This window comes from Equus caballus, chromosome 2 (genome assembly GCF_041296265.1).
Source record: "Equus caballus isolate H_3958 breed thoroughbred chromosome 2, TB-T2T, whole genome shotgun sequence".
NCBI classification, from domain to species: Eukaryota; Metazoa; Chordata; class Mammalia; order Perissodactyla; family Equidae; genus Equus; species Equus caballus.
In genome coordinates this window covers 82118328-82135100 of record NC_091685.1, presented here as the reverse complement: position 1 = coordinate 82135100, position 16773 = coordinate 82118328, and the positions used below count along the sequence as shown (strand labels likewise).

The window sequence follows — 16773 nt, the reverse complement described above, 5'->3', positions numbered from 1 at the left end:
AGCTGGCCAGAGACTCCTGCTGTCCTTCCTCAAAGCTCCCACAAGTTTTCAAAAATTAATAGTTCTCCAATTGTTGTCTGCCTTTGGTCAATTTCCAGTGCCCTTAAATGATTGTTTTTGACAATTGTGTCCAGTTTTATACTCTTTTATATGGAGACGAATTGTCTAGCTATTCACACAGCTATTATCCCATTGCTATGTCAATCCAGAAGAGGCAAAATCATAGAGACAAAAAATAGTGGTTTCCAGCCACTTGGGATGGAGAGAAGTCCTGACTACAAAGAAGGTACAAGGGAACTTACTGGAGGAATGGAAATGCTTATATCCTCTTTTTGGTTTTAGTTACATGACTATATGCATTTCTCAAAACTCGTAAAATTATGTACTAAAAAAGTATGAATTTTATAGGTAATTGATACCTTAAGAAGCCTGGCTTTATAGACGATCTGAACAGACATTTTTCCAAAGAAGATAAACAGAAGATACAACAGGCACATAAAAAAATGCTTGAGAGGCTGGCCCGGTGGTGCAGTGGTTAAGTTCTCACATTCCACTTCTCGGTGGCCTGGGGTTCACTGGTTCGGATCCCGGGTGCAGACATGGCACCGCTTGGCAAAAGCCATGCTGTGGTAGGTGTCCCACGTATAAAGTAGAGGAAGATGGGCATGGATGTTAGCTCAGGGCTAGTCTTCCTCAGCAAAAAGAGGAGGATTGGCAGTAGTTAGCTCAGGGCTAATCTTCCTCAAAAAAAAAAAAAAAAAAAAGATGCTCCATATCACTAATTATTAGGGAAACGCAAACCAAAAATGACAAAGAGATATCACCTCATGCTTGTTAGAATGGCTATTATTGAGAAGATAAGAAATAACAAGTGTTGGAGATGCTATGGAGAAAAAGGAACTCTCATACACTGCTGGTGGGAATGCAAACTGATGCAGCCACTACGGAAAACAGTATGCAGATTTCTCAAAAATTTAAAACTAAAACTATCATATGATCCAGCTATTTCATTTCTGAGTATTCATCCAAAGAACACGGAAACACTAATTCAAAAAGATACGTGCGGCTCTATGTTTATTGCAGCACTATTTCACAATAGCTAAGACTTGGAAACAATCTAAGTGCCCATTGATGGACGAATAGATAAAAGAGATACGGTATATACATACAGTGGAATACTACTCAGCCATAAAAACAAGATGAAATCTTGCCATTTGCAGTAACATTGATGGACCTTGAGGATATTACGCTACGGCAAATAGGTTAGATGGAGAAAGACAGTTACTGTATAACTTCACCCATATATGGAAGATAAACAAACAAATGGATATGGAGAACAGACTGGTGGTTACCAGAGGGGAAGGAAGGTGAAAGGGGTAAAGGGACATATTTGTACAGTGATGGACGGCAATTAGACTTTTGGTGGTGAACATGATGTAGGCTATATAGAAGTTGAAATATGATATACACCTGCAATTTATATAATGTTATAAACCAATGTTACCTCAATAAAAAAATAAATTTTAAAAAAAGAACCCTGGCTTTTCAATAACAATAATATAGTCCGTGGAGTCAGACTACTCAGATTCAATTCCTAATTTTGCCTCTGAATCCCTATGTGACCTGGGACAAGTTACTTAACCCCTGTTTCTTATCCCAATACTGCCAAATAAGTATGATAATTGCGATCATTTCCTATTGCTGCCAGAACAAATTACCACAAACTTAATGGCTTATAACAACATAATTTATCATCAGAAAAGTCTAGAGTTCAGAAGTCCAAAATGAATTTCGCTGGGCTAAAATAAGGTGTCACCAGAGCTGTGTCCTTTCTGAGGCTCTAGAGGAGACTCTGTCCCTTGCCTTTACAGCTTCCAGAGGCTGCCTGCGTTCTTTGACTTGCATCCCTCCCTCTGTCTGCAAAGTGTGCAGCAGAGCATCTTCAAATCTCTCTCTGACTCTCACCTTCTGCCTCCCTCTTCCATATTCAAAGAAGACTTGTGATTACATTGGGCCCACCTGGATATTCCAGGATGATCTCCATATTTTAAGAGCTGATTAGCACCCTTTATTCCATCTGAAACTATCCCCCTTGCCATGTAGTATAATATGTAATATCATCTATTCACAGGTTCTGGGAATTAGAAACTGGACAACTTTGGGATGTCTACCACAATAATAGCATCTTCCAAATGAGTTTATTGTAAAGATTAAGTGAGTTATAAGTGCAAAACACCTAGAAGAATACAGCACACAACAAATAGTACGTTAGCTCTTTCATTAGTATTATTATTACTATCAACTCTTCATATTGGGGTCACGCAAGGAGTAAACAGGGAGTGTGGGAAATGATGGGGATTTATAGATCGACACAATCTTGCCATACTCTCAATGAAACTGAATGTGGAAATTTCAGCATAGCTTTCACACAAAGACAACAGTTGTCACATAGCCCTATATATCTCTGGCTTACTTTCCTAATTTCAAACCTATATATAACCAAATCACACTACAAATTAGCCAACTAAGTATACAAGGGAGAGAAAATTTAAAAGCCTATCAATTTCCAGATCCTCAGGCCATCACCAAGGTGAATAAAGTGATTATGTATCATGAAAAATGGGCTTATTCTCAGAATTCCCATAAAACTCAATTTAACTATCTTTTTGTGAACCCATAGACATACACAGCCTTCAGGCACCACAAAGTTCTCTGTTATACCACAGCAGAATACATCATTCTCAAGCTTGTGGATACATGTAGACTGGAACAGGAGCAAGCCAGTTGTATTTTTCAAATTTCTAAGAGGTTGGTTAGAATAGAAGTCATTATTCTCCGTCTATGGATACGCAAACCAGTTCAGCAAAAGGGAACATTAATCATGCAGACATAGAACCTTCATTAATTCATTTCTATATTATTGCTGTTCCACGCAGTAAAAATCTTTCATTCTTTAAGACGGAAAAAAGCATATTCCCTGTGTATATATTTGGTACCCTATTATGTTAGGTAGATACATTTTTATTTAGTAATTATATAGAGCCACACCAAAGTAACAAAAGTACTTTAAAGTTAAATTTGGATCATTAAAATCAAGTATTAAAAGTATATTTGGCCTAAGGAAGTAACTTCTGAAAGAAATGCAACTTCACTCTGGAGTAGCAAACTTTGAACAAACACATGGAATATGACTAAAGCTCTGCTCAGAGGAAAATCCAAAGTTTTAAGTATCACATTAACACATAAGACAGTAAAATGAATAAAGTAATACAATGAATGCTAAAGCACTTATCTTGAGAGGTTATAAAAATAAATAAGACTGCAGCAAGTAAATGGAAAGAATTAATAAATATAAAAATAGACTTTAATAGATTACAAATCATTAAATTATGAAATAAAAAGTAAATCTAAGAATTGCTTTCTTTAAAATACAACAAAATAGGTAAGCCATTAATAATTTAATCAGGAAAAAAAGAGTGAAGTATAAATACAAAATATTGAAATGTTTTTGTGGAAATAAACATGGATAGAGAAGACACTAATAGAATTAGGAGAGAATATTTTGCTTATTACTCTACTCAACGACAACAAGAACTTGCATGAAATAAATTATTTTCTGGGAACATATAAATTAAAATTAATCCTCTGTACCTTCCCCCTCAACTTTGCTGTAAACCTAAAACTGTTCTAAAAACAATAAAATCTGTTTAAAAATTAATAAGAGGGGTCTTCCCTCATCTAGACTGTGGAGAGCTAAAAAAAGGTTTGTCCCACTCTAACAAGAAAAAAACCAAATAACTACAAAAATCATAAATTTTCTTGAACCTATCAAAGAGCAGATGTCACAGAGTAACATCAACTAGCCTGGAAATCTAGTAAGGGGCAGGCCCTCAGGAGAGAGAGGGCAAGTACAGACTGTCTCGCCCACAGCAGAACATTAGAAGAAGACAGGACTATCAGACGAGATGGTGAGAAGAGATCATCTGAAATTTTATTAAGTTGCTAAAGACTGATATGGGCTAGCATAACAATATAAAACTGCTGATAGCCCCAGACAAAAGAGGAATTTGCATTTACCCACAAACTCTTTTCCATAAACTTCCAAGGGGTGCTCAAGTGAAAGACTGGGGGCGGGGCGGTGGAGAGAGAAGAGAACAGGCTCCTGAGGTGAAGGCTTGGAGACGGGGATTCGCTGCCAAGGCGGGAAAGGCAGAAACCCTGCTTCCTATCGGCTCCCTAGTCTCAAAAGAAGTAAATGCCTTTGGCGGAGAAAATGACAACCCTAGGCATAAGTAAAGATCTGTTGAGGAGCTCCATCAGCAGGCTCAGGCCCAGCTGAGGAGAGAATCAGTGAACTTGAACAGAGGTCAACAGAAATCACCAAAACTTAAACCCAAAGAGAAAAAAAAGAATGAAAGCAAACAGAACGGAGCATTGAAGAGCTGTGGGAAAATATCAAAGCATCTAAATATTTGTGATTGGAGACTCAGAAGGAGAATAGACAGCACAACAGAGAAAAAAATTTGAAAAGAGAATAACCATAAATTTTCCAAAAATAACAACAGACATCAAAACTGAGATCCAAGAGGCTAAGAGAACCCAAAGCAAGATAAATAAATAAATATATATATATATATCTCATATACATAGACATATCACATTCAAACTGCTTAAAAAAATAAAAAGAAAATTTCAAAGGCACCTAGAGGAATAAAAGATCCATCACATACAGAGGAACAAAGACAAAAATTACAGCAACCTTCTCCTCAGAAACCACACAAGTGAGAAGGTAACAAGTGGCCTTGTTAAAATTCTGGAAGGAAAAACCAAAAATCTGTCATCTCATATATCTATATGTAGAGAAAATATTTCTCAAGAACAAAAATTAAATGCTTTTTCAGACACATAAATGTGGTGAGAAATGATGGCCTGAAGAGTCTACTGGAGAATAGCTGTACTGGCATTAAGTATTTGTGTTAGAACAGAAGAGTGTCCCAAATCATTGATCTAAGCTTCCACCTTAAGAAACTAGAAAAAGAAAAGCAAGTTTAACCCAAAGCAAGCAGAAGGGAGGAAATGATAAAGAGCAGAGCATAAATCAATCATACTGAAAACAGAAAAATAATAGAAAAAAATTAGTGAAATCAAAATAAAATAAAAACTGTGTTGAGGCCAGCCTGATGACATAGTGGTTAAGTTTACACACTCTGCTTCACCGGCCTGGGGTTCGCCAGTTCAGATCCCAGGTGTGGACCTATACGTGGCTCATCAAGCCATGCTCTGACAGGCATCCCACATATAAAATAGAGGAAGATGGGCACAGATGTTAGCTCAGGGCCAATCTTCCTCAGCAAAAAGAGGAGGGTTGGCAGTGGATGTTAGCTCAGGACTAATCTTCCTCAAAACAATAAATAAAAATAAATTAATAAATAAATAAAAACTGTGTGGTATGAACACAAGTCAAATTACGAAATGGAAAAAAGAGAACCTTAAAAACTGACATAACTAGATAGATCAATATGGCTATGTAGGGGAGGAAGACATTTCTTCTACCCACTGTGGGTTCTTCTGGCAAATTAAATTCACATGAGGCAGAATAACAGGAGAAAATTAAACAAAGCTTTATAACATGTGTACATGGGAGAGGCTCAGGCAACCTGAGCAACTCGCCAAAATGGCTGAAGCCACCACCTTAAATATCATCTTCAGCTAAAGACAAAGGAGAATGTTGGGGGTGGAGGGGGAGTGATCATGGGAGATTACCACACAAGTACAGTAAACAAATGCAGATTTAAGTCCTTGCCCTTGGCATTGATTAAGAGTTTCTAGAGATAAGGTCATCCCTCCTTCTTCCTGGTACAGAGAGGAAGACACCTTTACAGATGGAGATTTCCTTTACAATGTAAATGTCTCTTAACAAAGGGCAAGGAAATTCCACCCTTCAGAGTTGCCTTCCTGTCTGCAGTTTATTAAAAGTAACCAGCCCCAAACAATCCTCATGCCAAAGAGACATATCTTGGGATGGCCAATTCCAGGCCCCCACAGCTACATATGGGATCACAAAGTGGTGGGCAAAGTAGTAATTATTTAAGAAACGGTGTTAAGAAAACCAGAATCTTATGAAAAAAGAGACTTGGATTCTTTTTCACACCTGGCACAAGTAAAATTTTGATGCAAGTGTATGAAGATATGAAAGGTAACACTCTAAAGTTAATTTAAAAATATATATACAAGAAAGCATCTAGCTTAAGACGAAGTGTTGATGGATGTGAGTACATCAAAATTAAGGATTTTTGCTCTACAAAGAAGGTTTGAGAGAAGACTAGGGAAAGAAATTGCAAGAAAAAAAAAACCCAAGACAATGTTGAATGTAAGAGTCTCTTACAAATTTGAAAAACACTTGGATCTCAAGTGATGATAAATAGGCAACATATATGAATAGGAAGTGAAACTCCATAGACTGAAAGACACATGAAGATAATTCAAATCTCCCTAGTCATCAGAGAAATGCAAAGTGAAATGATGTTTACCACTTTATATCCAACAAATTAAAATAATTAGAAAGCTATATGATACCAACTGTGACAAGGATGTGAGAAAATAAGAACCCCGTGCGTTTCAGGTGGAAGTTTAACCTGGCAAAGCTCATGTGTGGAAAACTGCTAGGACCTAGGAAGCCAGAGTATGGCCCAGAAATGCTATATGTGGATGCAGAACCATTCCTGTATAGGTCCAAACAGGGGTATGTGTGCCTATATTTATTATAGCATTATTTGTGGTCATGAAAGCTGAAAGCATCCTTTGCATCTATTTCTTGGAAATAAATTAGGAAAAAATAATAGACATGTTAAAAAATATCATGCAGCAATTCAGAAGTAGTAACCACGGAGTATGGAATAGAGCCATATCATAATACCATTAATATAATTTCTAAATACACACACACTAAACAATATTTTACAGTTTACAAAAATACACACATAGCCAAGGAAAAACACACATTAGAGTGATACCTATGGTGGAGGAGGAATGAGGAAATGCACTAGGTAACCAAGGGAAAGGGAAGGGAACAAACAGAGCAAAGAGGAGACGTACGCAGTTCAATAGGATAGTATGATTAAATAGTATGATTAAATGAAATAACATCACCTCTCTGTTTGAGCCCCCCAACACACACTCATACACACACACACATACTTACACAGACACATACAAGTACAAAAAATAAAACAGAAAATTAGGTAAAACTTTGGAATGAGTCATAAAAATATTATGACACATACATACAATGGAATATTATGAAGCTTTGAAAAATAATGAAGTGTTGATAGAAAACCATCTCAAATGTATATTATTAACGTGAAATAGCAAAGGTCTGAACTGTGTGAAGAGTATGGTACTATTTGCATTATAAAAAATAACATATAAGTAAATGCTTACATGGAAGAAAATGGTGTAGGGGAGGAGGACATTTCCTCTTCCCAAATGGGGGTTCGTCTGGCCAGAGAACGAATTAAATTCACATGAGACAGAATAGCAAGAGAAAATTAAACAAAGCTTTATGAGGAACCATGGCCCGGGGCCTTTCTTCCCGAAGGAAGAAAGGGCACCGAAGAAGTGGGGTGCACAGAGTGGTTATATACCTCCAAACAGGGTGTTTCACATATGATTGAAATGTCCCTCCCACAATAGTCACAAGATTGCCCTGTCAGCTCAGTGCTTGATGGACACAGCAGGTAGTGGTCTGCTATCTCGGTGGGCGTAGCAGGAGGCTAGTCGATTGTCTGGAGCTGGGCAGTCACAGGTGAGCACAGCAATCAGTTCCTAGCCTAAGGAAAGATGCTTAATCCTTAAAGAAATGCCAAAATTGGGAGGGGGAGGGAAGTCAGTTACAGGAGGTTACCAGACTACACAATAAAATGCAGATTTAAGTCCTTGCCTTTGGTATTGATTAGGAGTTTCTGGTGAGAAGGTCATTGCCTTTCTTCTTCCTGGTACAGAGAGGGAGGCACTTTTTACAGATAGAGATTTACCTTACAAATGTAAACATGTCCTAACAAAGGGCAAGTTCCATTCCTCAGAGCCTCCTTGCCTGTCCCAGTTTATCAAAAGCAATGAGCCTCAAATAATCCTGATGCCAAAGAGACATATCTTGGGGTGGCCAATTTCAGGTCCCCACAGTGGTAACCATGATTGCTTCCAGGAACGATGACTAGAGAGCTGACAGACAGTAGTGGGAAGAGATTGACATTTTACAGCACAGCATTTCTTTAAATTTTATATTCTATTTACCTTACCAATATTAAACAAATAAATGAAATGCATTGTTAAAGAAAACTTACACCAATAAAATAACTGTCAATAATTTGAAATCAGCAGTGAGCCTGTCATAGGCTAAATTATTGGCAAGAGTAAAAAGTTTCAATACTTGTGATGTTTTGATGGAAATAACGGAAGCCAGATTGCTATGAAGTTGGAAAGTCTAAAAGTGCCCATGCTTTACTTAAAATTTATTTTATATTCAAACACGGCAACCTTTATCCATGTCTGCTACTCTATGCTTTTATAATATTTACTATATTACAATCTTTGGAAATAAAGATATGCCTTTGACGAGTCAGGATTTTATTTAGAATTCAGATTAATCAGTAGGATGCAAATAATCCCTTTTAGGACATACACCAGCACTTTCTATTTTAAATAGCCTAGAATCTCTGAACGTTAAGGGGCTCACAGAATTCCCCATGACAATGCTGACTGCATTGATCTGCAGATGACCTGAGAAGCCTCATATAAAAGCGCCTTACCAGTGTGTGAAGCAATTCCAATTCCTCTCTCTCCCTTGAGTACTTTCATTCAGATATTCACTTTAATCTCAAAAGCCATTCACTTAAATTGTCCCTAATATGTCGCTACTCATCGCTCTCTGGTACGCTCTCAGACTTCCATCAACCTGCACTCAAAAAGCTCTGAATTGTTAAATTGAGGACAATTTCTTTCCTAAATCTCTCTATACACCTCACTTAACTGATAGGGGCTAATTCTATCTTGCAACAATCCTACAAAAACTTCATACACATGGTTGGTATGTCTAGAGCAGAATCTATAGTTAGTGGAGCCTTCAAAGATCGCCTTATTCAGGAATCGGACATTGACTTATTTTTATCATATCACAGTCTTGTTAAGGACAATAATATTCCCTACTATGCTCTTAAGGAAGAGTACAGGAGTAGGAGAGAATAAAAAAACAAAAATTGAGAACAACTCTAATGCAGACTTATACTTCCCCAGATCTGGCTACCAGAGAATTAAAATTATTAGAAAGCTTAACTAAATATTCAGCTAAAAGAAATGAACAGTTGGGTCTGGCCTGGTGGCACAGCAGTTAAGTGCGCACATTCTGCTTTGGTGGCCCAGTGTTTGCCAGTTCAGATCCTGGGTGCAGACATGGCACCACCTGGCAAGCCATGCTGTGGTAGGTGTACCACATATAAAGTGGAGGAAGATGGGTGCGGATGTTAGCTCAGGGCCAGCCTCCCTCAGCAAAAAGAGGAGGATTTGTGGCAGATGTTAGCTCAGGGCTAATCTCCTCAAAAAAAAAAGAAAGAAAGAAAGAAATGAACAGTTTACTTACTCTTAAGATGTTAATAAAGATATTCAAATATTTCCTTAGTTAATAATTGAGAAAATAATTGATAACATGGATACTAATTAGTAATGTGATTTATATGGCATTTACAGAATTAAGGGGGACAATACTATTAACTTTGGTGATATTTTCAAAGGAAATACTCCCAAAGAAATATTCTCATATGCTTAGGTAGATAACTTTGAAACACAGTGTTATTCCCAAATTTGGTACACAATAAAAACAACAAAAATTAAAATATAGCCAGGTAAACAAACAGGAACGAACCAGCATCAATTTTTCTTTCACATAGAAGGGAGATGAGGTGAGCTGTTGTGTTGCTTGTTTGATTTTTAACTGTGTAATTTATTTCAGGCATCAGCAAGGGTTTTTTCTAAAGGGAAGGGTAGTAAATATTTCAGCTTTGTAGACCACATGTTCTCTTTCACAAGTACCCAACTCTGCCATTGTAATGCAGAGGCAGCCACAGACAACAGGTAAATGAACGGGCAGGGTTGCGTTCCAATAAAACTTTATTTACAGAAACAGGAGAGGGGCCAGATTTAGCCTGCAGTGTATGGTAGTTTGCCTACCAGTGATCTATTTGATAGAGATAAATAATTCTTAAAAGTATAGTGAGGAGCAAATAATAATTCAAATCCCAAATCTCATCAGTCGTTGCCTTTGGTGACTGAGATGCCATGAATCCATGAATGCATCCATTGTGATACTGTTTGACCTCATTTTATTACCACATATTAATCCTCCTCTCCCTTCAGATACACATGGGTTATAAGTAATAGAACTGGTGGATTAATTTACTTTTTTATTTCACAATTTATTTTCTGATCTATTGTGAAGATTTCACAAAGAAAACCATATTGTTTTAGCAAATATTCTATAGAATTATAGTCCCATTATTAGAATATTATAATGTGAATGGTAAATATATAATAAAATAGCCAAAGGGAATTTGTAGAAAGGAAAAACTTTCAACATGGTTAAAGAGATATGTATTAAATAAATCATTGAATTGGATTTGAGCCAATAAAATTCAATTCAATTCAATTTCTAATTGCTCCGTGCTTGTATGAATGAATGAATGAATGAATGTTTAAAGATAGCATGCTGAGATCAAAGAACTAGTACTAGCTGTAGGAAATGTAACACATTTTTTTTGTTTTCCTCTCTTAACAAATTCTCTATTTCAGTTTTTCAGGGAAAAACATTAAATGTCATGAGTGAGAAAGAACCTTAAATCTATCCCCTCTTTCTTTTTTCACTGCTCAAGTTAAGAAGAAGAAACAATTAAAAAAAATCAAACAAGTGAACAAAAGCTCAAGGTCCAGATTCTGTACTTTGAATTTGATTCATAAGCCCTTTTAATTCTGTCCTCTCTTTTGTGATTAAACACAACACACAAATTGTCTAGGTAATAGGCTTGTGAATGGTACATAATAGACACAAATACATGCTAGTTTTATTCTGCTCTTCCTATTTCTTCACCTATTTCTTTCACTCTCTATAACAAATAGCAATCTCTTTGCTGTTGTTTCCAAACCAGGTTCGTTTTTGCCTGCGGCCCAGAAAGCCAAACACTGAGACAGGCGAGACTGCAGCTGAGAGAGTTTACTCACAAGGCAGCCACGTGACGAAGCAAGAGCATGAGCCTCAAATTTGCTTCCCTGAAATAGGGACTCAGGGATATTTATGGGATGCGCGCAAGGTGGTCTGAAATGCAGAGAGAGGTGATTGGAGGTGAGGAGAGGTGAGGTAATTGATGATCTGCGCAAGCGCAGTCAGACTCCACGCCTCTTCAAAGGACCCGTGTTCACAAAATGGCGGTGTTAGCATGACCTGAGGGTGGAGTTTTTAGCCTCCTGACATCAAAAGGTGACCTATCGGACATCTGCACAGACCCAGTTGATGAGTTGGTGGTCTCAACCAGCCTGAGGTGGGCAAAGAGTTCTAATTCCTGAAAAACAGCTCACACACCCATTACCATCGTGACCCAGGCTCCAGGGAGATGTTATCTGTAGGAGCCTAGTGGAAGTCAGATAGCATATTGCCTAAGCAGCGCAGTTATCAATGGGTGGGTTAAACAGACAGAAGCTGTAATCAGTAATTGCAAAAAGGAAAAACCTTTAGAACCTAGATGCTTAATCATCAAGGGCTGTTTGCCAGTTTCACTATAAATGTGCAGTTACAAAAGTTTTCTCTAAGCCCAGTATTGCTAATGAACATATCTAGATGGTTAAGGGATACATTGAGAGAATTTTAGACAACTCATTTATTGATTAATATTTTGTGGGAAAAGATCTTTTAAATATAGGAATAAGCATATGGCTTAGTACATTGCATTTAAGACCCTGTCTATTCTAAACTATTGCAAGATAACTGATTAGTGGTAGAAATTTCAGTCGTATTTACATAGCATAATATTTCCAAATACCTTTACCATTATTAACGTGTTTTATCCTTCAAAACTCTCTGAAGCGGTTAGAGTAGGACGTAATATGTTCACTTTGCAGATACAGAGATGGACTCCCAGGGGCTAAATGATGCATACAAAACTAGAAAATTAATAATCATAGAATCTAAATTAGAACTCAAATGTCCTTCCATTCTTATTGGATGTATAGTCTACTGAACTCCGCTACAATTAATAGTTTTAAGATGTGCACAGCACAGTGCACACTATAAGTGTGAATCTAAAGAGAGCAAATTGAGGTATCTTCCAAGAGAGGAGAGGAGCCTCAATTCAGAATAGCTGGATTGGGGCACAGCTTTAAAGTCCAGGAGTGGAAACGGTAGAAACATAGTCAAGAAGAGATCTTTTAAGGCAATTTATCTAATGATGATTTTAAGGAGATTTGATAAGTCTGTCCTATTGGTCCTTTCTGAAAAATATGGGGCTTATAGTCCCCTAGTGGGAGAAAAGTCCAACATTTTAGCTCTACTGTCTCCTGGGCAAAGAAGTAATGGCATCAACACATACATGCCACCTCGCCTGATTGTGCAGTCCCGAGAAAAGGCAAGATAATTTGCCATTGTTTGGAGATTTACTCCTAACAATTAAAAGGGAGCTATGATAATGTTAAAAGCAGAAACGATGTTTATTAATGTCATTATTAGTCTTCATGAAAAAGATTTCTTCTTTGAAATAGTGTTAAGTAGCATAAACTTTTCAACCAAGTTATCACCTTAGTGTGTGGTCATTCTTCACCCAACACTAAAGGACCATTTGATTGATTAATTTATAGATTTAGCAATTTCTTTAAAAGATCACTCAAAAATTAGTTTTGAGCAAACATTGGGTCCAATTCTTAATCACTATTCTAAATCTTTTACATCTATTGTCTCATTTAATTCTCATGAAAACCTTATGGTTACTATGATTGTGCTCATTTTACAAATGAGGAAACAGAAGCTTAAAAGAGCTTAAGAAATTTCAAGATTTTACAGCTGTAAGCAGAAGAGCAAAAATTCAAGCCCAAGTCTATTGAGCTCCAAAGCCCAAGGGTTTTGGTCATTATTTTGCAGAAGACATATTTAGAAAGCCAAGGTTTAGACATAGAAAAAGAAAACTAACAGTATAAGGCACTACAGTTGTCAAATAAGTAACAATAAACAGACAATAAGTAGTATACAATTTCTGAGTAAGGAAGGATGACTGTGAGTTTAAAAAGTAGGAAGTTATGGCAAAATTTATCTCAGTTAGATCTTGAAAGTTAAGAAACCCACAAATAAATGGAGAGAGTTGGAGCATTTACCCCCATGATATGTGGAGAGGAGGTGGGGTGAAGAATCAAAAAAGACAAAGAGGTAGGAATGCTCAAAACATGTTCAAGAACAGAAAATAGGTCAGTTCAACGGAAATAAAATAATAAAATAAAATGTGTATGTACACATACACATACAATGCCAGAATACCTATGAATGAATATAATCAAAGTTCCCACGTCACAGTAAAGATGCTGTGCCTCACTACTTATAAAGCATCTGTTTCTCCTATGAGTGTCCAGAAAATAATAAACCCTTCCTAGACAAGACCAAAGAAGAGAATGCACAGGTACCAAGCTAATGTAAATGTTGAATATAGCATAAGAATTAAAACAAATATTATAGTCATAATGAACTATGCTGGTGCATCACAGCTTATGTCATCAATAGAGTCCAAGTTAAGCTACAAGATAGGAGGGAAAAAGTTCAGAGAGGGTGAAGGCAAGAGATCAGGGCTGGTGTGAGAATGTCTACATGAGCACAAGGCTTCTGGGGCCTCCAAGTTCTTGGCAACTCCACTTCCAGTGTTGGCCAAAGCACAGACAGTAGAGCTCTCAGAAGAATATGCTGATCTTCATCAATGTACTTAAAAAGGGAGATTATTACCAATCCTAACTCAGTATCCTTCTTCCCTCTGATACCTCCTGTGTTGTGACTCCTTAGGTATTCACGGTCTACCTAGGCACAGATGAGACAAGAATACTGCACTTCGCATAACTAAAGGTGGCCATAGAGAAGGGAGGGGAGAGCAGAGTCAGGGCATTGACAATTCTGGTAAAAGCTGTCCTCTCTCTCAGTGAACAGAGAATCATTTCTGTTTCAAACAAGGTTTTCCATTGTCCATGAATGTTTGTTTGCAAGAAACAAGAGAAAACATTTCCTCTCCATGTACAATAGGAAACTATAAGCGAGAAAAATAAAATCTATTCTCCATGGAAAGAATTTTAGCAACAATAGAGGTTTGATTTCTTTCCAGAAAAACATGTGTGTGTGTGTGTATTTCCCTATGAATAGGGGTGGGAGTTGGACACTGAACTGTGCTCACTCCCACATACTATATTTTCAGATATCACTCAGGTCTTATAGGGAGGAAATGAAAAAAAAATAGAGTTCTTTACAGATACCATGATGCATTATTACAAAGTGCCTTTGGTAGACCATTGACTTTCTAAAGCCTAGACATTTAGGTTGTTCTATTCAAGCATGTGAAACATAAAACCAAGACCATAATGCTTCAGCTTTGGCAACTAGTTTAACCAAGAAGAAGCCTATAAGCATCAGCATTTGTTCGTGGCAGGCCTAGCTGTGTAGGCCCAAGGAAAAGAAGATGGTTCTGCATGAAGCAATAAAATGAAACAGTCAAGCAAACCATTATCTCAACACCTAGGCTGTATAGTACCCTGTGTTTTCTCTCCATGGTTTTATGCTATCACATTGTGCCCTACACCTCTCTACATGGATATAACACAATAGCTCACACTCAACAGTTTCATAACCAAACCATTCATCCTTCCCCTAAATCCATACCTTCTCTGTTTCCTAGTTCAGATCATGGCAGCAATATCCTCCAAGGCTTTAAAGCTCAGCAGCATCTTTACCTTCTTCTTCTTGTTCATTCTCCAGATTCAGATGATGGCCGTCTCTCGCCATTTTCTCCTGCCCCAGCCATGACCCTAATTCAGACTTTCAACGTCTCTTACCTGGAAAATCACAATAACCTCCTTACATAGTCATCCAACCTGCAGTCTCCCCACTGTATTACCTCCTTCACACAACTGCCACAGCCGGCCTCCTACATCTTAGGTTTGATGATGTTAATTTGCTGTTTGGAAGCTCTCATCGATTCCTCACTGCTCACAGCACCATTTCCTTGGAAAATAAGCTTTGGCTTGTGCTAGAAGGCTTTCAAACAGTGGGAAAAGAAGGAAGGACGGGGACATAGGAAAGAATAAAAACATTTCAAAATCTACAAAAATATTTTTACTTCAAATTTGGTTTTGTGTTTTATTTGCTTATGTTTAATGGACTTATTGTACAAAACAATCCTATTTAGGAAAATAAGACAGCATATACCATGGATCTGCTTATTTTTGGAAAAAACAAAGAAAGAATAAATCAGAAACTAATGTAATTAGTTACACACGGGGGAATGTAGATTAGATCAAAACGTTAACTTTCCTGAATTTGCTAACTGTACTGTGGTTGTGTAAGACAACACCCTTGTTCTTAGGAAATACATACTGTAATGTTAACAGATAAAGGAGCGTGGCATATGCAGCCTACACTAAAATGGTTCCGATTAAAAAAATTGTAATAATGTGTGTATATGTGTGTGTGTGTGTGTGTGAGACAGAGAGAGAGTAATAAAGCAAATTTTGCAAGATGTTAAAAATTAGTCAATCATGGTCAGAGTCATTTTTATTTCTTGACAGATTATCTATTACTCCTTGCTTCTGGAAGATTTTCCCCCAGTCCTAACACCTACTTTTCATCAAGGATGAACTTGGAACCCTGGTAATTTGCTAATAATTCTTTAGCAAGAAAGACTGGCAATGTTGAGTGAAGTTCTCTGTCTTTTGACCAGGGATTTGTGGCATATGTTTAGCAAGTGGTTATTTTTTTTTTTGCACATTTTCTCTTTGGTAGCTTTGCTGCAGATAGTTCATTGTTACTGTAATTTATTTTCCGATTTATTGCCTGATGTCTCACATATTCTTGTGAAATGAACATTCCTGGGCTTAAATTTCCTCATCTACAGAATAAGAACAGTTGGGTAATCACTGGATTACATCTCTAAGGTCCTTTCTCCCAAAACATCTCTTCCATATTTTTCTTCCTCAATTTTCTTTTTAATGCAGAAGAAATTTCATTATCTCACCCACAGCATTTCTGTATCACTAGGGAGGAAAAAGTGACACATTCATTCATGATTGAGGTAAAGTGAGATCTGTTGTCATGCTTGTTCCTTTCTACATGATTTTAATTTCTTAATTGAGCCTAAAATTAAAAGAAGCTTGTTATAACTAGGACTCTAAAGATACTAACTCGTACCAAGGATTGCTTGCATTCTTACAAGTAAAAGACAATTGTTGGAATAATTGATTTGTTCCCAATTGAATGCCTTCCATTTTTGCTGTTTGTCGGCACTGGCTCGTAGGGTCATTGTTACACAGCTTTGCGGCAGTGCTAATCCGACATTTGCTAAAAATATTCAGTATCACAAAGGAATGATGTGCAGGATAAGTGCTTTATAGTCGGCTCCACTCTTACCAATGGTAATCAATGTTTACTTGTTTTGTAAATCATTGGCTAAATAATGTAAAAGGAAAATGTATTTCCTCTTCGTTTTCTTTCCCAAGGAG

General features: G+C 37.2%; 1 long non-coding RNA gene across 1 annotated transcript in view; it reads right to left on the bottom strand.

Moving 5' to 3' along the window:
* Positions 1–15208, bottom strand: part of LOC138921843 (uncharacterized) — a 120956-nt gene extending 105748 nt beyond the window's left edge. The window contains exon 1 of the long non-coding RNA XR_011434744.1: positions 14939–15208. This is a non-coding gene — a long non-coding RNA (uncharacterized lncRNA). The remainder of the gene's footprint in view (positions 1–14938) is intronic.
* Positions 15209–16773: the final 1565 nt, after the last annotated feature.